A 22703-nucleotide genomic window follows, 5' to 3' on the forward strand; every position below is an offset into this window, starting at 1 on the left:
CCCTCCCATGCCTCAGGCTGCTGCTGCAGCAGTAGAGACAGGGAATAACATTCATTAGCTCATCAACCTTTTCTTCATCAAGATAAAACCCTCCTGCATGTATCAACAGAGCATCACGATTGGTCTCTTGTCCTGTGATCCCCCTTTGTGCATATACCAAGAGAGAGCTTATACCAAGAGTTATCTGTCAGTGTGCACTCCTGCTGTGATCTTTATAATGCTTGGCACTTGGAAAGTCTTCCTTCTGGTAAGGACTCCTATAAGCTTGAACAAGGTTGTATCAATAAGAGTCGAAGAAATTTAATTTGGTTCAGCTTCACAGATTATTGCAATTCTGAGTTAGTTTACTCTGCAAATACAAAGGAAGTAAAATTATAGAGGTGACTCCACATCTTATTTTTGTCTGTATCACAACTTTCAGGCAGAAAGGGTTGACAGAACTGTTGTTTGGCTTGACCTGTCCAAAGTTTAACTCATCTGGGCTCACTCCAGTAGTTGGACAAGAGTAACTACGCCAACAAATGAGGAGTAAGCCTATTGTAATCCTTTTTAAACATCTCTGACTGAGCCATTTGATCCAGCTGCTTCCCTGCAAAAGGCATGACGCAGTAGGAACAATTCAAACCAGGTTACTTCGGGGAAAGCCCTTTAACCTACCAGAACTGATGGCAGTTCTGATATGAAATACAGCAGATTCAGTAGTTGTGACATGCAAATAGCTGTGAAAGAGGTGAGGATGCTGAAATAAAAGTTCATGGTGACAATAAAAATCAGTTCAACCCAATTTGTAACACTCAGAAGTTCTTTCAAAAGGAGAGGCCAGTGAATTTGATTCGTGACCATATCCCAAGGAAACATTGTGCTTATTGGTAGCTGACACATTCAGCTGTGACCATCACAGCACTGATTCCAGAGCACCACATGCAACTTCTGAGCAATGTTTTCAGATTCACTTTATCTGAATTTGCTACAGATTATGTAAGTAAAGCAAAAATAAATGTTGATTTCCTGTAAGAACAGAAAAATAAAAGGTTTTCTTCATAAGGAGAAAGATCAGATTGTTGGGATAAAAATTATTTCAACTCTATTCATTTATTCTGTTGGCCAAACTCTTCCTCCCTACCCAGCCAAGGACTCCTGCCAAGCTCTGGATAAATCACTGGCAGCCATTTCCATGACATGGTTGGCTTGAAAAGGCTTGGGAGGAATTCCAGCACTGAGAATTCAGCTGCAGGTGGAGGAGCACAGTCTGGAATATGCAATGGCAGTCATCTCCACACACTGGCGTTTGCAATCTTTTTTTCTGGCTCACAAAAAGTTGTGCAATCATAAGCACTTAGTGTAACATTCCATTACTACTTACAAGCATCTCTATCACTGCATGCACAGCAATATGACTGAAGCTGTTGGCTTGACTTTGAAGTAAATCCTTAGAAGTGGCAAGCCCTTAATCAATTCATATTTTGTTCAGTTGGTGTTAGCACTCCTCAATAGAAAGAAAAAGGTGCTTCAGTTCCATCTCTTAATGATCAGCTGAGAATGGCTCCAAAACCACAAAAAGATGCATAGCTCGTAATCAGCAAGTGCCTCTGTTCATTGTGATGGATGAATGTGGAGTTGGACAGCAGTTGCTCAATATTTTGGAATGTCTCTGTATGCTGGCAAACCCTTCTCTTAGGATCTTCCTTGCTAACAGGCAGCAAGACATTTTAATTCTTGCTGACTTTTCTAAAACAGTTTTTGCTGTAGTGGTTAGAGCTAAAGAGGGGGAGGCTCCCTTCCCTCAATCTGCTTCCACTGTCACCAATACAACCCAAACACAATGTGTTTAACCTTGTTTGTGAGATTATACTGCTGATTCCTGTCCAGTTTGTTGTCCCCTAAGACCTATAGGGGTTTGGGGTTTTTTTGTTTGGTTTTGGGTTTTTTTGTTGTTTTTTTTTTTGTTTTTTGTTTGTGTTTTTGTTTTTGTTTTTCTTTGCAAAGTCCTATGGGCCTCCAACCTCTACAGCTGCATGCAGCTTTTCTATCTAGATGAAGTCAGCATCTTTAAATCTATATAATCCTTGTTTCTCATGTCCTACACCATGATATTAAGCTCCTAATATTCTGGTATGTTGGCAGATGAAGATCCTACTTCCAGGTTTGAAAGGCAGCATTTATCTTTCTTCGGCGTGTGTCATCTTAATACATATTCAGGCTGATTCTGTGGTTAGGCCCTTTCCTCTGCAAACATAAACATCAGAGAATTGATTTAGCAAAGAGATGACATTGAAATGCTTTGTCTTGATTTTAGCCTCAAAGCACTTCAGTTAAAATGCTTAGCAACAAGGCACATTTCAGCAAAAAAGGGAATGACGCTCCCTAATTTTCATTTGCGAAATTGAAAACTCTGGACAATGAAAAATTATGTAAGCAACAAAGGAGCCTTCAGCAAGATTATGATTTTGTTCTTAAGAACAGCAGGCCCACAGTGACAGTATAATGGCATATATATTGGCTTTATGACTATTTTTTTGTCTGGGATTTCCTGTTTTGTTAGCTACACGATAAAATCAGTGTCCTCATGGTTAAGATTCCCACAATACTGGCTAACTTAAGGGACACTCCTTAGCATGTCCCCCTCAATGTTACATGAGCTGTCATTCAGATCACCCATAAAGGCTTTTTTTCCAGAAACCTTAGAGCTGCACTGAAGGTGATGACTTACATCTAGAGCTCATCCACACCCTTCCCATGAGCTGGGTGTTGAGTGTGTGCATTCAGCCATGAAGGAGCCTGTCTTATCACCACCAATGTGATCAGTAGCACAGGGACAGGGCCCTCCTGTGATGCCACAACTTCTGTTACTGTGCAAAGAGACCGTGGGAGGACCTGGGTCTGGTGTGCTCTCTCCACAGAGCAAGGTGCAGCATCCTGGGGGCACAGGGCTGCCTCCCCAGTAAGTTCACCTGGCATGGTGCACACTGAAGGCTATCCAAGCCTTTAGCTCCTCTTTATTGAGGTTACAAACAGCAGATCTTCTATTTCATGCCTAACTCTGTGAAGTGAAAGCCAACACATGTAACTGATTGTTCTGCAAAGCAGAAAATGTTTGCAAAAGGGCAAAAGGCTACACTGGATCAAACCTTACTGTCCCTGGGTTTGTAGCTACTCACCAAGGAAGCCCAGAAACCCAGCTGTTGAAGGAGTTGGTGGCACATTAAGGGCTACACAACCTAGAAAACAAAGTGACTTGGTAGAAGAAGATCTAAGCTCAGAAATCAGCTTTCATCATGTAGGTTTGTCTAAATGGGAGAGGTCAGTGAGGAAAAAACTTGCCAGATTGCTTCCCACCATCTCTAGGAGTGAGACTGTTGGGACAGAAATCTTTAGTAGGGACTGTCCTGGATTAGTCTCTACATGGAAATGTAATAGCAACAGTGGAAGTTTCTAGTGCAGAAAAAACAAATACTTGGGTTTATGTCTAGACAAATAGAAATACCTTAGAGTTTTTGTTTATTTTTTTCTGAATTGTAGAGGATTAAGAAGGACTATTTTCATGTCATTTTGGAAATAGCAAATCTCGTCAGATCTTATCTAGACTGCTGGCAAAATCTATAATGCTTGCCGTGCTTAATGTGTAACTTAAGAACCTTAAAAGGGGTATAAGTGTTTGAAAACTAATGCTAATCTAATACTAAAGTAAAACTGAGTTAATGTTGAACAATTTTCAAGCCTCACTAACATCTCAGTCCTTAAAAAGCCTTTCAAATTAAAAGAACTTTAATTGTGCTATGAAATAAACTGCATAAGAATTTGCTTCTACAGTAAGAAAAGTAATTTTTAACTTTTAAAAGAAAATACTGAGACCTACAAATAATACAGCAAAGAAATTATGTTATCTCTGATGGGAAGAGCAATCCAAGAGAAGACCCTTAGTACAGTTTATAACCATGATTAAAATAAGCAAAAATATGGAACATGAGAGATATACCAGTGCTTTTTCCTGCTATGCATCCTGCAAATTCTACACAAAACTGACATGACAGATTAAAGTACAATTCACAAGAACTAATTCTCAACTGCTGAAGAGTTACTATCTTTACAGCAACTAATACTTTTGTTTCACCTGTTTGCCATGAACCATGACCTTAGTTCTTTCATTACATTTTCTTACACTCTCCCTTTCTGTACTAGTGATAATCACCTCCCTTCCCAAGAAAAACGGACCCTATCTTAGGATCATGCAACAGAGGCCAAGGGATAGGTAGCATTCTAAACACAAAGCATGGGTCATGTATTTTCGATTCATTGTGATTTATACTGCTCAAATATCTCATCAATAGATACGAAATTAAAGCAAGAAAGTAGTTACAATAGGCCAAAACCAGAACTCCAAGAACAAATTCCTCCGGATTAGTCAGGTTCCAGTCCCTGAATCATAAACCAGATTCATGGGTTTGGCCCTGGCCCCTACGCAAACAATGTGGAGGCCCCTTTTCCAGTGAGGTTCAGCTTTTGCCAAAATCTTTAAGGAACAGTATGTCACTTTCTTGAGACTGAGATGAGTGATGAAACTTTCAAAAAGGAGCAGCTGACCCACATTGCTCAAGAGGAGCACTGTCCCTGGAGAAGATGAGCAAAGGAATGACACTCCATTTTGGATGAGAAATTTCATCAAGAAATTTGCCAAGTCCTTTGACTCACACGAATCAGAACCTGCCCCTGGCCCTGACCTGGCCACCAAACCCACATTCTGACACATGTTTAATTCAGTCCTGCCCCCTGATCCTACCTTTATACAACACATTTGTTGTTTCTGGTTAAGCTATGGGAACATAACTGTGCTATTTCTTTCCCTTGTACATAAGGTAACAAAAAAGGGCGGATGGCAAAAAGAGGCAGAAATATGTTCTGTCTATAAATAGAACTCCTTAATTGCTTAGCACGCTTCAATTATTTCATTGCACAATTAGAGTTGTCAGTTCTTCACTCCAAAGAATCCTTCTTAACTGCTAATCCAGAACTATGATTTAAACAACGCAGCATTAGGAATATCTGTGTGAAGCAAAACACAACCAATTATAATCAACACTGGCGAATTCTAATTTGACATCAGACATAATTAAGTACATGAGAAATTACCCTTATAATAATATTCAACAGGAAGCAAAGGCATCTTCAGTAACTCATGCTCGCTATTAGGTGTACTTACAAAGCTCCTGTTGGCTTCTTGATTAACTACCTGACAGAGGGGCCCAGGATTTTTGGGTAGTCCAGGTACCTGTGGTACTAAATTTTTCCAAGTAAAATACTTTTTCTGTCATCTTCTACTGCTGCACAGCCTGAGAGGATTCAGAAGATTCCTAGAATCCTAGGGGAAGATTGAAGAGAGACTATGGCACAAAATAGACCTTTAGTTTTGGACTCCTAAGTCCTTGACACAAAAAAAAAAGGTTAATTCAAGTATGCTCTTGAAGTTCTGGCAACCATTCAGCTTAACGTCAGGAACTGAATGTTCTCTTCAGTTTTGAAAATTCTTCTCCGATTTTCAGGCCATCTTCTGTCTTGCTTTGCTTCTGACAGAATGGTTTAATCTTGGTTCTCTCTGACTGAGGATATGGCCACTCAGAGGCATCTCGTCAGAGCAGCTTAACAAATGGCAGCTTCTCAGCCTGGGTTGCTAAATGAGGAAATTGATTTTGTGGAGTAAATAGTCTGTCCTGTATCCAGGTCTTCTTCCTGTTGCAATCTTAGCTATCCTTTCTATAGCAACTTTGGGTTAGAGGTCTTATTTGTGGTGAAAAATTTAGCATGAAATAGGGACTGTTAAATTGGCTCATTAAGCTTTGGAAAGTCAGACAACCCAAATCAAAGCCAATGGATATTGTTGTACTTTGTGGGTTATCCCAGACAAAACCAGAACAAGATGGAGAATTGCATTAGACAAGGCAACAAAGAGGGAAGGAGAAAGGATGCAAGGGGCAGAACTGAAACCTGGTATGCCAAATTTCGCAATTGTCCTTGCCTCAAAGAGTTGAGTGTGACAGAGAAAATCACTCCCACGTGGCAAGTCTGGTGACAGTGACTCTCAGTAACAGAGAGAATTTTTTTTTTAATTTCATTAAATGCACTGTAGTTCTTGGCATCCTCCACTTTTGTATACCATGGATAATAGTATTTCTTCACACTTAGATTCTATAGCTTGAAATATATTGTCAGAAACCTTCAGGATGAAATCCTGGGCCCAATGAGGTTAATTAAAGTTTAGCCATTTGGTTCAGGAGAGCCAGAGTTCATATTTATAACCTTCTCATTTTCTGTTACCATGCATTCTTTTTCAAATTTTCCTTTTTCCATTTAGAAAGTGCTCTTAGGATAACAAAGCAAACATCCCGTGGATATAGAAACCTGACAAGGAATAAGCCTCTTGTGCTAAAAGCAATCCAGACCACTAAATTTTTCATTAATTAGTATTTCTCAGAAAGTTTCTGATTAGCCTCCCAGCTGTTTCCAACACTTCAGTCTGAAACAGCCCAATAAATACAAAAACAAGTTTTCACATTTTTAAAAGCTAATGGCTCACAGCTTCTAGCTTTTGCATAGGCCAAGACGACCAGAAATAAACTGGGCAAAAAATGAGCAAGGAAAGCAAAGGCAAGTTCCATGAGGAACTGCTTCAGAAACCACAAATGAGAAAAAAATAAGATAAAAATCAAAGGTCTATAAAACTGTGCCCATCACTTCTTGATGAAGGACTGCTTTTTACTGGCAGTACTAATTTTTCTAAGGTTAAAATACTGTTAGCACCATATATATACATATGTCCATATGATATCTTCAGTGTGGCTACAAAAGATAAAAGATAATCTATGATCCAAAGAGCATTTTGGACTCAGATAATTCACTGGTAAGCAGACATGCCTTTCTGAAACAACAAATGTAGAAAAACAAAACACTGACTGAAGCTGCAAAAAAAAAGGTGACATCATATTACTCCTACAAAATGAAGTCTCTATGTTAATTTTACTCACCATATTGTTATTTTTAATCAGGGCTTAGGAGAAAATGCATCACAAACAAGCTTGTTTTTTGGTCCAAAAGCAAGGCCCGTTCCCTGACCTTGCCTTTTTAAATAAATACCCAGCAACATTCATATTTAAAATAACAAATTAACAGGACACTTCGCTGCACACACTTCCATCCCTGGGGAGGAGAGTACAAACAACGTGTGACAGATGTTAATCACATAACTTAATGCACTATTGGAAGTGGGTCAGCAATAGCAGTGAAGAGCAGCCCACTGGAACCATAAAAGGATGGAATAGAATTAGAATAAATTAATATAAAGACCTATAATACAATTGAAATTTGAATGATGAATTTGGTTTGTTTCTGATACATGAGAAAGTTTGTTTTTAACAACTTGTTTGCAGTGGAAGGTAACCTCTCCCATCTGGACAGCTAGTGTCAGATTCAATATTTAACTTTGGAGATGGCAATTAACTAGAAATATCTCACATGGAGATGTGGTTAAAATCAACTGGAGAGGGAAAGCAAATAAGAAATTAATTAATCTTCTTAACTGCATTTTTTCAAACAAATGCCCTTTGTATGGTCATTTTCATAAAGTCATAGACCAAAACCAGGCAGTATCTTTTCACAGGGTAAGGAGGACCTTAACAAAGACACATCTAACTTTATGTAATGACAATTTACATTTAGTTTGCTTCTCACTGATTCAGCATTCAAGAGAATTCTTGCTCACTACAAAAAAGCCTCATAAGCAACACTAAACCCCTTTGCTAAGGTATTAACAACAGAGTATGGTAGGGAGGATTAGAAGGATGATTTTTTTATGTCAAGTAATTTTAGTCAGAGTAGAATTCTAGGCAGCACACTTTATACTTGCTAATCTCATCTCCATGATTGCAGCTACATTGAGATAACTTTGGCTTTTGCTCCACTGATTCACTAGAATTCTAATTTCAGGTTTCAGTCTTGTTTCAGGAACACTCTTTGTGCTGCTTTTTTGCAGTGAAGATAAAATTCAACCTGTCTGTAAAAGACTGGACAAAACATTTTCTTCTCTTTTGTCTATTTGCTTTACCTCCTAAATATAAGTATGCTGAGAAAGAACTGCTTCTATGTATTAAACTAATGCCTAGAATAACATGACTAATATTTTGACCAGGGCCTCAGACAACTGCAACAGAAATAAGAAACAACTATAATAAGTTCATTGAAAGAGCCCTTCCTTTGCAATCTGTCCTAAAGGGAAAGGATTGTGCAATTAGAATGACATTTTGTCCCTCGTTTCTGTAGAAAGGAAAAAAAAGTGAATATTGACAGAAGCATTGGCCTCCTAAACTAATTTTGATCTGACTGCAATTTCTCAGAGTGTGTAAAGCACTAATATTACAAGATAGAGATAAGTAAATTCATGTGAAATTTGACCAAATAAAAATTACGATTGTTCCAAAGTTCTTCAAACAAAGAGAAAAAAAAAAAAAAAGGCATAATCAGGTCTAATTGTAAGAGGACTAAAAAAGAACTATCTAAATATATCAATTCAATGATGAACTACAAAAAGACAAGTGCATAACTTAGGAAATTAGGAATGCAATTTATAAATTCTTTTATTTGGAGAATCAATCAACCAGGGACTTAAAAACCAAAAGATTCTTTCCTCATACAGTGTCCCTTTAATTAATATGTACACAAACTTCTGTGACTGAAGCTTAAGAAAAACAATGTACATTACAGTAGAGCTTATTCTACTACTGATTCCTGCTTTGGTGAAAAGTACAGTCATTTGCAATCACATGTCTAAACCCTTTTTCTCACAGTAGTTCCTGCAGCAATAGGCTATGTGCTGTGTTTTTTCCTCCATACACTTAAAGTACCATTATTTAGGAACAGTTTGACACTCACACTGAAAATATGAGCAACAAAAAGATGAGGGGATCAATGCACCATAGAATAATTTAAGGCCAAGAGACCTGTGGAGGTCATCTGGTCCAACATTCTGCTCAAAACACAGTTGATGGCACTGTTTAAACTGCTCCAGTTTATCAATACCTCTTTTACAAACATGGGCTCTGAACAGAATATGGAGCCTCAGCTGTCGCTGCACAAGAGCCAAGCTGAGGGTTGTAAGTACTTCCCAATGTAATATCCAAGCGACTTTCCTAAGACTTTAAATATGAAGGCCTTTAAATAAGGGTTTAATTTTGCGAAAGGCTAAAATGCCTTGAAGCAGAGTTGTCCACAAGCTTCCATTCAGCCTTGCCTTGGAGACACTTTCAAAATCTGTCCATCAGGACATCTGGGCACAGCTCCCTGGGTTCCCACAGGAAAAGGTCTCTGAAGGGATAAGACAACTGAGGGATTTTATCTGAGAATTGTTTGCACAATCAGTATCTTTAGTCTAAGTGGTGCAATGCTGCAAAGTGTGCGCAGGTCTCGGACCTTGTGGAAGGCAAACCTGGTGCTCAGTGACCCAAAAAGCAGATGCCCTCTCACAGCCACTTTAGGGCGGCAGCTGCTTCCCACTGCCATATTTGAAGTGCCAGCCCTCCAAAAGCAGGGAATGTAGTAAGTCATGAACAGGAAACAACACTGCTTGGGTTGGCTACACTGCAAGTGAGTCTATGTTTTGCTGGAATAGTTTTGAAAGATTAAGCAACAAAAGAAGTCTGGGGGAGGGAGAGGTTGGGGGAAGTGGAAGGGAAAAAATACTGCTTCACCTTGTAAAATTACCAGTTGTTTCAGACAGCCTTTCACTACCAGGGCAGCTGCTGGTCTTCCCCAGAGTAAACATGGTGAAATTGCTTTCAGCTTTAAGCCTGAACAGAGCTGAATGTGGCGGCATCTCCAGCATGGGCTGCCATGTGGAGAAGAGAGGAGCTGTGCCACAATAGCACTTTTTCTGCTAGAAGAGCCCTTGCAGGAGGGTGGCCCATCAAAAACAGCCCCAGTTTGTTTGCTATATTGTCTAAGTATTGAAATAAAGCCTTTAAGGATGCCTTTTACCTCCAGTACTTTATGCTTCATGGTCTAGAATCATAACTATTTTGACTAAATGCCCTGTAACAGGCAGTGAAGATGAAGGCAACTTCATTTTGAAAGTGAGTCCCCAGGCTCTCCTGCTGTGATATGGTTAAGTATTCACTACATAGCTGTTTATATCATTTAAATCTTTGGTGTATTTTATTTTGTATCACAGTTTTGGAGTAGATTGAAACTACTCATATTAGTCTTGGTAACTATTGAGAAAAATGTCAAAACAAAATGTGCTGGAATTCAAGAGGGATTATAAATACATGGAGGGATAAGATAGGAACTAGTTTAAGCTTTAACTATCATATGTCAAAAGTTATTTTCTAGCAGGTTTGAAATATGCTACTTCTTTTTATCTTTTTCTTTTTTTTCTTTTTTTTTTTTAGTCCAGTATTGACAGGAAGAAAGCATCAGAGTGTAGGAACAGCTCAGGTTGTTTTGTGGTAATACTCTACAAGGTTCATAAAGGGAGAGAATACATCCACTAGCAAAAAGCCTGAACCCAAAATCTCAGCTGATAACAGGCTGAATTATGGAGAGCAGGTATGAAATTTAAAACAAAATTTGTATCCAAGCATAGCACTAACAATGAGAATCCTTCCTTAAAGGGAAGGATTTTTAATGTATTGTGTGCCAAATCCCCCATCTACCAGTATGAGTGGATGAAAGCTGTCAAATGCCAAGCTTAGAAGTTATTAAATTACTATAGTTCAAAACTTAAAATAGTGTCTCTCTTGAGATTGTATGAGAAGGTGCTCAGAGTGTTTGGGCTGGTGCGTGCTTTTTCTGCTTGTATTCACCCACAAAAATCCTAGACAAAACACAGCTTCCATGAAAACTTCCCAGAGTAAAAATCCCTGAAAAGATTGTCGCTGGCTCCAACACTTCAGGTTATGTTATGAGAGAGGTTGAATCTCTTGCAATAAAGCACAATAAAGTCTTGCAATAGAGCACATTTTCATGCCTTTAGCAGGGTAATCTCATAAATCGCTTTCTTTAAAAAGACATCCAAAAGAAAACCCCTGTGGGAGACTGTGATTCTAGATGAGCAATTTGGAAGAAGGTGGTCTTAGTGGTGAACAAAACATTCCAAGAGATGATAATAGCCTCAATTCCACCCTAAATTAATTGCAAGTGCAGACTCAGCCAAGAAGAAATAACTTCTATAGTTATTTCACTCTATGCTAAAGAAGCAATTTGGGATGAAATCATGTGGTTCTAGAAGACAACGAACATTTTTACCGATTCAGATATTTCAGTTGCAAAAAATACTATCCTCTGTCTTTCTTACTCTGGCATTTTTATGAGTGGTGTTGGTAGAATCTTCAGTAAGTGGTTTTCTGTCAACAATCTCAAGCAGTTCAAGAAAAAATGCTCAGAAAAGAAATAATGTTAGAGGTTGGAGAGAGAGAAAAGACTGTGGGAGTTCAACATGGAAATAAGCTAGAAAACAACCTCAAAACAATATGTCCAAGGTGACAGCAGGGGATTTATTCATAGGTCTTGACTCTCTGTTTGCAACAAGAAATCATGGTGAGAGGGATTGATAAAGTAAGGGGCAAACTGAGCTGGGAATCATGAACTTGGTTGTAAAAACATGTAGTGGTTATGCAGAGCACATTCAAATCTCTTCTGTTCTCAAAACAGCAAAAAAATTGTGGAAACAGTGAAAATATGTTTTTATTGAATGTGCCAATTCATAAGAACCCATGTGAAGCACAGTTTCTCATTTTACATATTAACAGGCAATATTTCTACCATGTCTTAAGCATTTTCTTTTTGCCTCAAATATCGTGTAAATCTACTGACCACCTAATAATGAATGTTCTCTAAGCTAACTTTGTTAGGTGGTGAGAGCAATTCTCTTCCCCTTCTCTTATCACATGGTCCTGTTTCTTATTATATATGAAAATATTTGTTCTTAAGAATAATTTTCTAATTCCCCCTCAAAAAAGAAAAGCTCCAGAGAATTGTCTGCAGCTCAGGTAGGTCAAATTGCTGTAACTTTAAACAAAATAGCTCCAGTATCATAAATATAAATACTTGGCAGAAAAGAATCATCAGTAGTGCCTGCACATTCATGCTTACCCAAAGTTTTCAAATGGAGGAACCATGAAATAAAAATGATTCACTTTGTAAATATGCCTTCAAGTTAAAAGAAGAAAAAATATCAAAATGAGTGGCTGTTCTATAACAACAATGAATGCAATGCAAACTTACCCAATAACCTGGATGAAGGCACTAGTCCAGGTTTATGAAAGCATCTGATTTGACAATCTAATACATCATAAAGCAATAGGATTTTGGAAATAAAGATGCAAGCACAGGATTTCTCCACCATTCTGTCTAATTGGCTGACATTAAAGAAACAAGAGATCAGCTGTATTCTGACGTTGTCTATTACCGCAGGCCTGGGCCCTAGGGTATATCACCGTGTCCCGCAGCTATAGGGAGGAGGAGGAGAAGAAGATCCAGCAGGCAGGAATTGTGCAGCAAGATTGATTTATTTAATTATTTTACAAACTCTTTTATAGACTTTTTTCTTCATAGTCTAATTGGACAAAGGACCAGCCACCCCTTGGGGGTGATTGGCCAAAATCCTAAAACATCCATTATCAAAATATTTTCTACTATACCATAAACAAGACTTTCCAAGGTTGCAGGTGGCTTGGTTGTTTACATTCCCTGCTACCTCTTCTGTGAGAGAGAAAAATCTCTCACGGACTTAGAAAAATAACAAGAAGATCCTCACTAACAGCATTTTTGTACCTACAGTTGTCTAGTTTCCCTTTTTATGAAATGAATCTTCCACAAGTTTTCTTCGTAAATCAAAACACCATGGAAATGTAGAGCAGCATTTAGGAAAAACTGGATTGGATCCCATCAGACTTATGATCACAACCAACCCCACCAGACTGCTTGGTTTTTCTTGACCTTGTTTTCTCCAGAAAGATTGAGTATTTTTGCTCTTTCATCCACTATATGCTCTGAGGACAGAAGCTCCTCTACCAAATCCAAAACACTTCACAATATAACACTTAATAACTGTAAAATCCAATTAGGAGTCCAAATTCTCCTAATCTCACATACGTGACAAATCCCGGTGGCTTCTGTAGGTGTGTCAACATAACTGCGAATTGAATATGCTCTGAAGTCACACCAGACTTTTAGTTCTTCGGAAGATTATTTCTTGACCAATTTTCTGTACCTGTCGGTACTCTTTACTTGCTCATACTGTGTTTTAATTCATGCAAGTCACTGAGTCAAATTCTGTAGAAGAAATTAAAGGCTGCCAGCACTAGTCTGCAAAGGTTCACAGCATACTGACAGGAGAAGCCCTTTAAAAGGAGATCTCAAGCTTGTATGGCCTCTGTTCCATTCAATTCTGAAATTTGTCTTGAATCCTAATCTCCAGAGCCCTTGTTCAGTTTCCATATCTAACTTTTGCTTACCTGGAAACTAGCCTCATTTTCTAAAACGTATTGGATCCCGACTCCTTGGAATGCAGAGGAGTTACAAGTGAAACATACAGCAGGCTTATCAATGCAAATAATGCATAATTTGGCTTTACATTTTTAATGAACTCAATAATGAAAAATTATACAATACCAGTTTAAAATGTTTGGCTAACTCTGCTACTGACCTTTTATCTTTTCTTCTGCAGGGAGACTTTACTGACCATCTCCATGGAGAAACTAAATGACAGAGATAAGAATCACATAACTGAAAGGAAAATGTCTAGACCTTGGCCCCAATTTGTTTTATTTTAATACACTTATTGCATAATTGCTTGCAAGTATCTTTTCAGTTCTCACAGCTCTAAGATTTATATCACCCTGGTTAGCTGGCATTCACGAAACACACAGTACTCATAAAAACTGATAACCATATGAACAAAAAAAATGCTGGGAGGGAAGATGATTTGCAGACAGTATCTGATACTATTGATGAATATCTCTGTATTGATACCCCAGTATTCAAGAGATATACAAATTTTGCACAGCCAGGAAATGGCAGGTTTATTTTTAAAGCAATAATAGTTTCTGTAAGGGGATTCAAAGCTCTTCTCTCTCACAGCTCACAAGTGAGCTCCTTTGCATGAATCCCAAGTGGAGATTAGTACAGTCTAGTGATGCTGAGCAAGGTGTACTTTCCCTCCTTTCCAGATACAAGATATTTGCTGCCCTTCATCCTCTCTATCTGCTGATACGAAAAGCACTGACTGCTTTTCAGTTCATGCAGAAGTACTGACTTTTCCTTTAGATGTTAGACATGGAGTGTGTGCACTTTGGACTCACTTGGAAGAGTTGGATGCCTGAGGCCTTTTGAGCAAATCCCTCTGGGGACTCGTATTTGAATGCGTAACAAACTGTCCTGAAGATAAGGCTGCAAATAAACAACTTGAATCTTTTGGCACCAGCAATGGCAAAGTGTGCTTAGTATGGCCTTTTGAAGGCAAGAGAGTTCCTCCACGATGGGCTTTTGATCAAATTCTGTAACTGTTATGTGCAAAGTAAGACCATTTAACCTGTTATTTTAGACTAATGCTACAAGATTCCAGCTTTCACCTATGTCCGTTTATGACATAATTTATTGAGGTGAAAGCCATCGGGGGGAAATTAATTTTAGAAAAAGTCTAATAAAGTTGCAACCACATGTTTAACCAAGCTCAGATGGCCTAATGGCAATAAAATAAAATAGAAATGTGCCGTGATTGAAAAGCTCCGCTATAATTTTAAGAACACCAGAGTGGGGAAATCCGAGATGCATCTCCCACAGCTGCAGGAACTCAGCTCAGTTACACACGTGACAAGGGAGCACAACTCCCACTGAATTTAACTGTGCTATGTTTTCCATCTCTCTCTGCGATAGGTCAGATTCCCGACTGGTATAAATCAACCAATTCCATTAAAGTCCACAACAAGCTGGACTGATTTACACCAGCAGAATACTTGGTCTGACCTCTTTCCTGTCCTGCAGCAATTGCATGACCAACTTATAATGGCTCTTGGAAACCAGTTGCCTTTTTGCCTTCAGCTTTTAGGCTGTTGTGGGCTCCTTCTGCCCATGGAGGCAAGGAAGCAACAGGTTTTCTTGGAAGGGGAATAGAGGCAATTTGGGGCCCAGGTCTCCCTGCTCAGACCCAAGAGAAAGCCCTGTTCTCCCATGGAGAGTATAGGAGCTCTCCATCAAAGAGCAAAGACACTGCAAGACTAAACAAATAAACATATGATCCCCTACACTCTACAGCTCTGTTTTCTGGTATTCAGATAAACAAACGGCTGCAAGAAAAGTGAAGCCATCTTTGCCATTTACAGTTTGCAGCTCCATAAATACAGTGCAGAGCCATTTGTAATGCACAAGCTGTTTTGGGTAATGAATCATTAATTGACAAAGTAAACACAGCATTATTATAAGTATGCTGGAAATGTTTTTGCTCATGTTCAGCATCCTTTGGGAACTTCTTGTACTTTGCTCAAGATCGCATCTCAGGAGGATTTTTTTTCTCCCTTAAAAAAATTGGAAAAAAACAGTCTTTTATTTTGAAAGCTACACTTTACTGTGTAGCTACTAGAAAGGAGAATGCTGTCCCTTTTCCTTCTTTCTTCTTTCTTTCACGTAAAGAGCAAACAGCAGCACTAGCATCAGAAATGCAAGCACAATTAATTCTATCTCTCTGAGCATGAGTCACGGCCACTGGCAATGTTTGATGGGAGCTCACATCACTTGACATCACACGGGGATGAAGGGGATGCTGAGAGGGCTGCACTATAAATGTGAACACCCAAAGCCTGATAATGTGACACTGGCTCCACTTTCAAGGCAGCCTTTTCTTGTTGCTTGAATAAGTTTTACATGTAAGAGACAGATATGTTCATCCCCAGCCACCTTTCGTGCTCTGCTACTACAAAAGAAAGTTTACACGTACAGCAAATCAACTGTAAGAAAACATGTTCATGATGGGACCAATATCTTCATGACTACACCCTACAGAGGCATCTTCTATTGGCCATGTTCATCCTGCTCTTTCCCCCAGCAGTCCCCAATGTTTCTTTGGTATGTGTTTGCAGACGTATCGTGATACACTAAAGTATATCGTGAGCCCCCTCTGCTCTTGACACAGCTCTCTCCTCCTGCCAAAAAAGCTTCTGAGCTATGACTTTGAAGCTTATATAGGGAGGCAAGGAAAAACAGAATGAAGCCCAGCAATCTTCCTCAGAACGTGTCACACAATTTTTAAGTGCTATTTTTTATCAGAGGAGGTTGTTTAAGTGAAGGGCTGGAAAAAGAGAGCGGGGAGAGAAGGGAAATAGGGTTTTGTTTTTGTGAAATTGCCTAATCAATCTCTCTCTTTCAGCATGCAGAACAACATTCTTCACAACTGCACTGCAGTATCCAGCTCTAAGTGCAGGGGGAGTTCCCTTGAAACAAGAAGTACCATAAATATATTTCAGAAATATAATGCTTTGTAATATCTAAGTGATAAAGAGGATCAGGGCTGAATTTTTTTTTTATACAATGAAATAAAAATTATTTTCTGTAAAACAGATTTCCCCTTTTATATGGGAATGTGACAAGTGAATTTTAAAAATCCACCTGAATTTGCTCATATCCTCTTACATATTGCTTGTTTTTAATGTGATAGACTGATGAGACAGTCACTTTAAAGTATCAGTCAGAATTTCCTTTGCTGCATGATTGTTTTACTTTTTTTAAGATTAATTGAACTGTTTTTATTTAAAGCATTGTACTTTCAGTAAGAGTGGAATGAATTGTAAAATGTTTTTATTTTGAGATTTACAAAAATCTTATTAGAATACTTACAGTAAAAAAAAAATACACTCCTTTCTTACAATCCATTACACTGCTATTCTCCTTTTGTGAAACTTTTAAAAGTTAAAAGTTGTATCTCCATGCTGCAGATTTAAACTTTATTACCAGTCCAAGTTAAAAATCTATCACTTTGAAAAATATTTCATTTACTGTGTGGCAATGTCACAAGGAAGCTTAAAAAACTAAAGCAATAGTAAAACAAAAACCAGCAAATCACATATTAATTTTCAATTTAGCAAAAACTTCCTTATAATTTTGCTGTTTCTTATAAAAAATATGCTTCTGGGTTAGGTTAATTTTTATGCTGAATAAAAATAAGCAAAAACTAAATTCAATCTGACTTTTGTAGAACCTCACTATTTAGGGTTGCATTCTGTAAAAATTGGAGGACTATACTGTATTGCATTGCATTGTATTGTAATGGGTGATATTTAACATGAAGCTTCATAAAATCTGGTAGTCGTGCAGGCTTCAAAAACATGTTTAGTAAAACTGCAGGAAAGAGCCTTGAGAGAACAGGGTTATTATATATAACAAGACCTCCCAATTCTTCATGTTGTATGCATCAACCAAACTGTGTATACTATATATCACCCTACTTAAATAAACACAGCCTTTTTGTAAACAAAGAGCCTACTACTTTATAGTTTTCCCCATTCTAAGAAGATCTCTTGAATACAACTGCTCCTAGATTTCTTTTAATTTTGTTGATTTTTTTGCTTTCTTACAAATACTTACTTATTGTGGGTAAACAGTCATATATTTATCTGTATTATTATAGCCTTTTACCAGAGGCCAAAACCTATAGGCCTATTGCATTGCTTAAAATTTGAAGAGTTGCTTAGATTTTGAAGAAGATGTACCTAAACTAGTATCTGAAACCATACTAATTCTATAATCACAGTGAAGGCAAACCAGACATTAATTTGGGATGCTGTGTTTCCAGGTCTTGCAAAGAGCTTAGTTCATGTTGTCTGTCCAGAAAAGCAGAACTAAGGGAATTTTTCCACATAAGCACTAGTCACTGAAGCACTTTAAAGTGGCAGGTATCCCACCTTGTGCTCCTCATGCTGTAAAGATGTGACACATTTGTCTCATTCTTTAGGGATATCTGCTTCATCAGCACATGAAATAACACTGCTGCTTTGTTCGATTTTAATATAGTAAGCCTCGCAACTGGGAATAAGAAGGGAAATTCACATCTCTAAAGCATCATTAAAAGAGAGGCAAAACCCACAGAAATGGAAATAAGGGTTGTGTATCACTGTATCTGTGAAAACATATTTAGTCCGAATGACTGCCGCCACACTCTGTCTCATAACCTCCTCCTCCTCAAATACCACAGATGCTTTTCTCTGATGTTTCTGATAGACACAACAGAAGGCTTGCACAGAAGAGTAAAAGCTGCCTATAGAGAAAAAGTATAAAAACATATCAGAGTTGCTACTTCAGTGCTAACAAGAGGCAAATCTAAGTTGCATTCACGTGAAGCTTGCAAACAGGAGTACCTGCTCCTCTGTGTAAACAGCCAACACACAGCACTGTTAGCAGTGGATCTAGACCAGGAATGAATGCAGCAGGCTTCTTTAATGAGAACAGAGTTTAAAATTGTGTATTACCACTCCTTTGCACCCAGAATCAATATAGCCAGAGCCTAAGAGCTAATGTCCATAATTTTAAGGGTAATTTCAGAAAACAGTTGAATTGTTAAGGGCAATTCACCATTCATGAAGATGCACCAGCAGCATTTGTTCTTTGCTGAAAGATTTAACACCCCTTTGCCTTTCTCTTCGGTTGGTTCTTGGGGGGAGTTACTGTCTGGGTTTTGGATTGCTTGATTTTTTTTTAAATGAAGGCTAAATTTTCTATAGAAAAATTACCTAACCAGTTACCTAAACAGTGCTGGCAGCTATACCACTCAGCTACAGAAAGCCATTACAGACACACCTTCATTATTTCTTCTTGTGTTAAAAAACAGGAACATTTCAGTAAGAATTTCCTTAACTGGGCTTCCCATCCATCTCTTGCTTAGGGACATTTCCACACACTCCAAAGAACAACCAGATTTTCAAATCTCTGCAGGGAACCAGGGCCATTTACTCAGACACCATCTGGACCCCAAGTTCTGTTCACTAGGATATATCACTGTCATGGAGCCATGCTATCAAAATATCCCGTCAACTTACCTTTCACAGTTATTTTCCTTGAGATTGTCAAATAGGGAAGTATTTACTTCCCTTCAAAACCACCACAGGCCAGGAAAGAGTTACAAGAATGCTTTCTTTTCCTGTAAGAAAAATAAATTATTTGGGATTACTTTTAGCACAGAATTGGTTCCAGTAGATTGACTCCAAAAATAGGAGGTAGCTGCAGCTGGCCTGCTTCTTCCTCTCAGTTTGCCCCTGAACAAGAAAACCTGTAACCAGGAGCAGTAGTACAGCTTTCAACCCTTTTGAAGAGGTGCTGAGCATAGCACAGCTGTGCTGTGCTACGGACTCACCCAAAAATTGCCTGAAAACAGAGTGAAGGATGCACAAGCTCCATCACTCAGACCTCCCAGATCAGAAGCACCTGCAGCTTTGCAGATGTTTGAGCAGAGCAGCAGTGCTGGGCAAGACGAATTTTGTGGATGTTCAGAAACTTCTATAAATTGGATGAAACTGTGAAGACTGAATCTTCCCTGTCTCAACTTTTAAAGAAAGCCTGGGTTAAGATGCTCTACTCCTGCAAAGTCATAGGAAAAGGTTTAGACCTCAATCTGCAGATTAGATTAGAATTTATAACATTTTATCAGAGTACCCTACTGATAGAAAGCACTCCTGGTGCACAGACCAAGGAGCACAGAAACTCACTAAAACAGAAAAGAAATTACTCTGTACCTTGTATGAAAATGGGGAGAGCTTGGACGAGAGATGTGCAGACTCTGTTGCTCAGCCAGCTAACAGAAAATAGAATTCGTGCCCTGAAATCAGCATTCAGCACTTACAGGAACATAATAATACACAAAAATGACAAAGACATTCAAATTATTGTAAAACAGTAAAAATAATTGTGGAAAGTACAAGACTGGTTAACGTTTGGCAACAGTAAATTAATGTTATTGTTTTAATTAGTTTCCTTTCCAGTTCATGAGTTGACTTCATAAAGCTGTTACTCTGTTTTGATAGACAAAAACATTCACAAATGGTCACATTCTGCTAAAGCAAGAGAACATTAAAAGCCTTTTCTCTTAAAAAAGATGGGTTTATTCATCTAGCTATAAACCAGCATATTAGTCTAAAAATAACCTAGGAAACTATGTCTTTCTGAATTGTGATTTTGCCAACACAAAGAAATAGCTCATATATTTATCTACCATTACAGCCTGGTTATGGGAACTAGAAAAAGGAATGCAATGATAGGAACATTAACCTTTAACAATGGTTGAGCTATATGCCATTCTAGTTCCAAGACTCCAGTTGCACAATGGGCCTTTTATGATAGTTTAAAATGTCTTTTCTGATAGCAGTGTTTATAGAATTAGCTTGAGACGACATCTTTTCTATTTCTCAGGGCCCTAGTAAAGCAGGGGAAAGAATGCCTCTGCATTGGGAGAACGAGGCAGGAGCAAGTTCCACGACTATCACAGAAATGAGTTGCCCAGATATTTTGTCAAGATTTCCATTGAGCAGGTCAGCATTCCCCACCATCTCCTTTCTAAACACAAACACTCACTGCAGAGCATTTGCTTCCCCATTTCTTGGGGCAGATAGGAGCACAGATATTTTGCCATCCCACTTCCCACTGCTCTTTCCTCCTTTGGTTCTTCATGAATCTTGCCCTTCACACTTTTATCTCACTTCTTTTCCACAACCTACTAAGAATTACACAGCCAGCTCTGATTAGCCGTCTTCATGCTCCATACACACTACCTACATACTACATACATGTTGTCACACATGGACATGTGAAGAACTCATTGTTGAAGTAACAATACTTCATTCCCAAAAGGCTGAGTTGCAACCATTTCAGAAGAAAAAAAATCTCTACTTGTTGCAGTGGGAAATGATTTAAGTTGCATGAAGTTAAACAAAAGAAATGGTATTGGTTATGCCAATTTAAACAATTCTTTGCATGTATGATCACTTGCATTCAGAAAAGTAAAACAAACAAACTTGAAGACATAAATTTTTCACATTTAGGCAGGTCTCATGACTATTTACATATGGAGGCACATTTGAGGTTAGTTGCAAAAGTTTTCTTTTCCTTCTTTAATGTTTTTAAGTCCTAGGATCTAGCTGGGAAAACCTGATGTGTTCAAAGTTAGATGGGATTTATCTATCTAGCATATGAGCCAATAAAATTAAATGCTGATTGACAAATTAGCTATGCAATATTGCCTGCAAAAAAAAGTCTCATTTTTAGTCCTGAAGAGAGAACTTCTTTACCAAGTTACCAATGTGAAGCACAATAAAGGAGAGAAGTATGACACCTACATTTGTTTTGGTTCAGAGCTGTGCTGCAGTTTTGAGTTAAATTCCCCAGTCATGGCCATTTGCTGGGTATTAGTTGGATTCGCAGAGTTATTTTACCACACATGGACTAAATTCCTCAGGAGGAAACTGATTGTGGTTCCAGATGTGCACCAAATGTACACCAGCTTCTACCAGGGACACAGGCCCTGGAGGAGATTGATCCTGTGGACAGCTTCAAATGGAGCTGAGCTGCTTTCTGCATAAAATTTTAAGATGCTCTTCTTTCTTACAAATCAAAATTTTATACAAAACAGCACCAACATGCTGGAGAGCTTTTTCTCAGGATCAAGTCTCTAAAAAAGGGGGGCTAATCACCTTGATTGCAGACAGTCATTGAGTCTGTGGATTTGTATTACTGACAATCATAAACTTTACAAAATGATAAAAAATAGTTCATGTTTTTTATATATAATACAGTGGCTAATATTCTAGGACTAATTTACTGTACTCAGTGTTGCCAGTTGGGGCAGGGATAGATGTATATGAATCCAGAAAAAAATACATTATATCTTGGATTTTGTCATTAATTCTGTGACTTTTGTACTAGATATGCTAGCCAAGAAATGTCAAGCAGAAACACAAATTCCCTTTAAATGTCACCGTGCTTTCACTGGTAATATATATCAAATAAGTTGCATTTAGAAAAACAAATTATAAAATTATGTTCTACTTCTATACACCCCGAGGTCTCTTGTCTTCTTATTGGATTCAGCTGGCATGGCTTGGAATTTCTCACAGGAAGTCACCTTTGAAATAAACCATGTCTCAACTATTTCTTGATTTTTTGGCATCAAACACCATCTCTTTTGGTACTGTGCCAAATTTTACCAGGGGACATTTGACTACCTATTGGTACTTTACCTAATTTGTATATTAAGGTTCATATTTGATCTGGATTAAAAGTGTGTCCACACTCCTAATATGACTCTAAAAAAGTTTCACATAATTGCATGTTTATAACCTGTTGAGCAATTCACCAGAAAATCTGCTCAGTTGCCAAGATGATTTCTGCCTGTCAGCATTTTAAACACATCCTAAGATAAAAATACACTACAATTATTGAGCATAATAGCAATACACATTAACAGACAGTAAAACATTATTATGTCTCAAGTTTTTCCTCCATGCAAATTTGTTTGAACAAATTTTAAAAAGAAAAGCTATCCACTTTAATATCAGTCATGTTTCTTCTTGGGGAAACACTGACACAGAGCAGTCGTCTAGGACTGTTTATCATTTGGTTTATGCATGCTGCAAGTTTGTGCATTAACAAAGCATCAAACTACACAAAATAAGCAAACTATACCTAAG

Source organism: Corvus moneduloides, chromosome 4 (assembly GCF_009650955.1).
Source record: "Corvus moneduloides isolate bCorMon1 chromosome 4, bCorMon1.pri, whole genome shotgun sequence".
Lineage (NCBI taxonomy): Eukaryota > Metazoa > Chordata > Aves > Passeriformes > Corvidae > Corvus > Corvus moneduloides.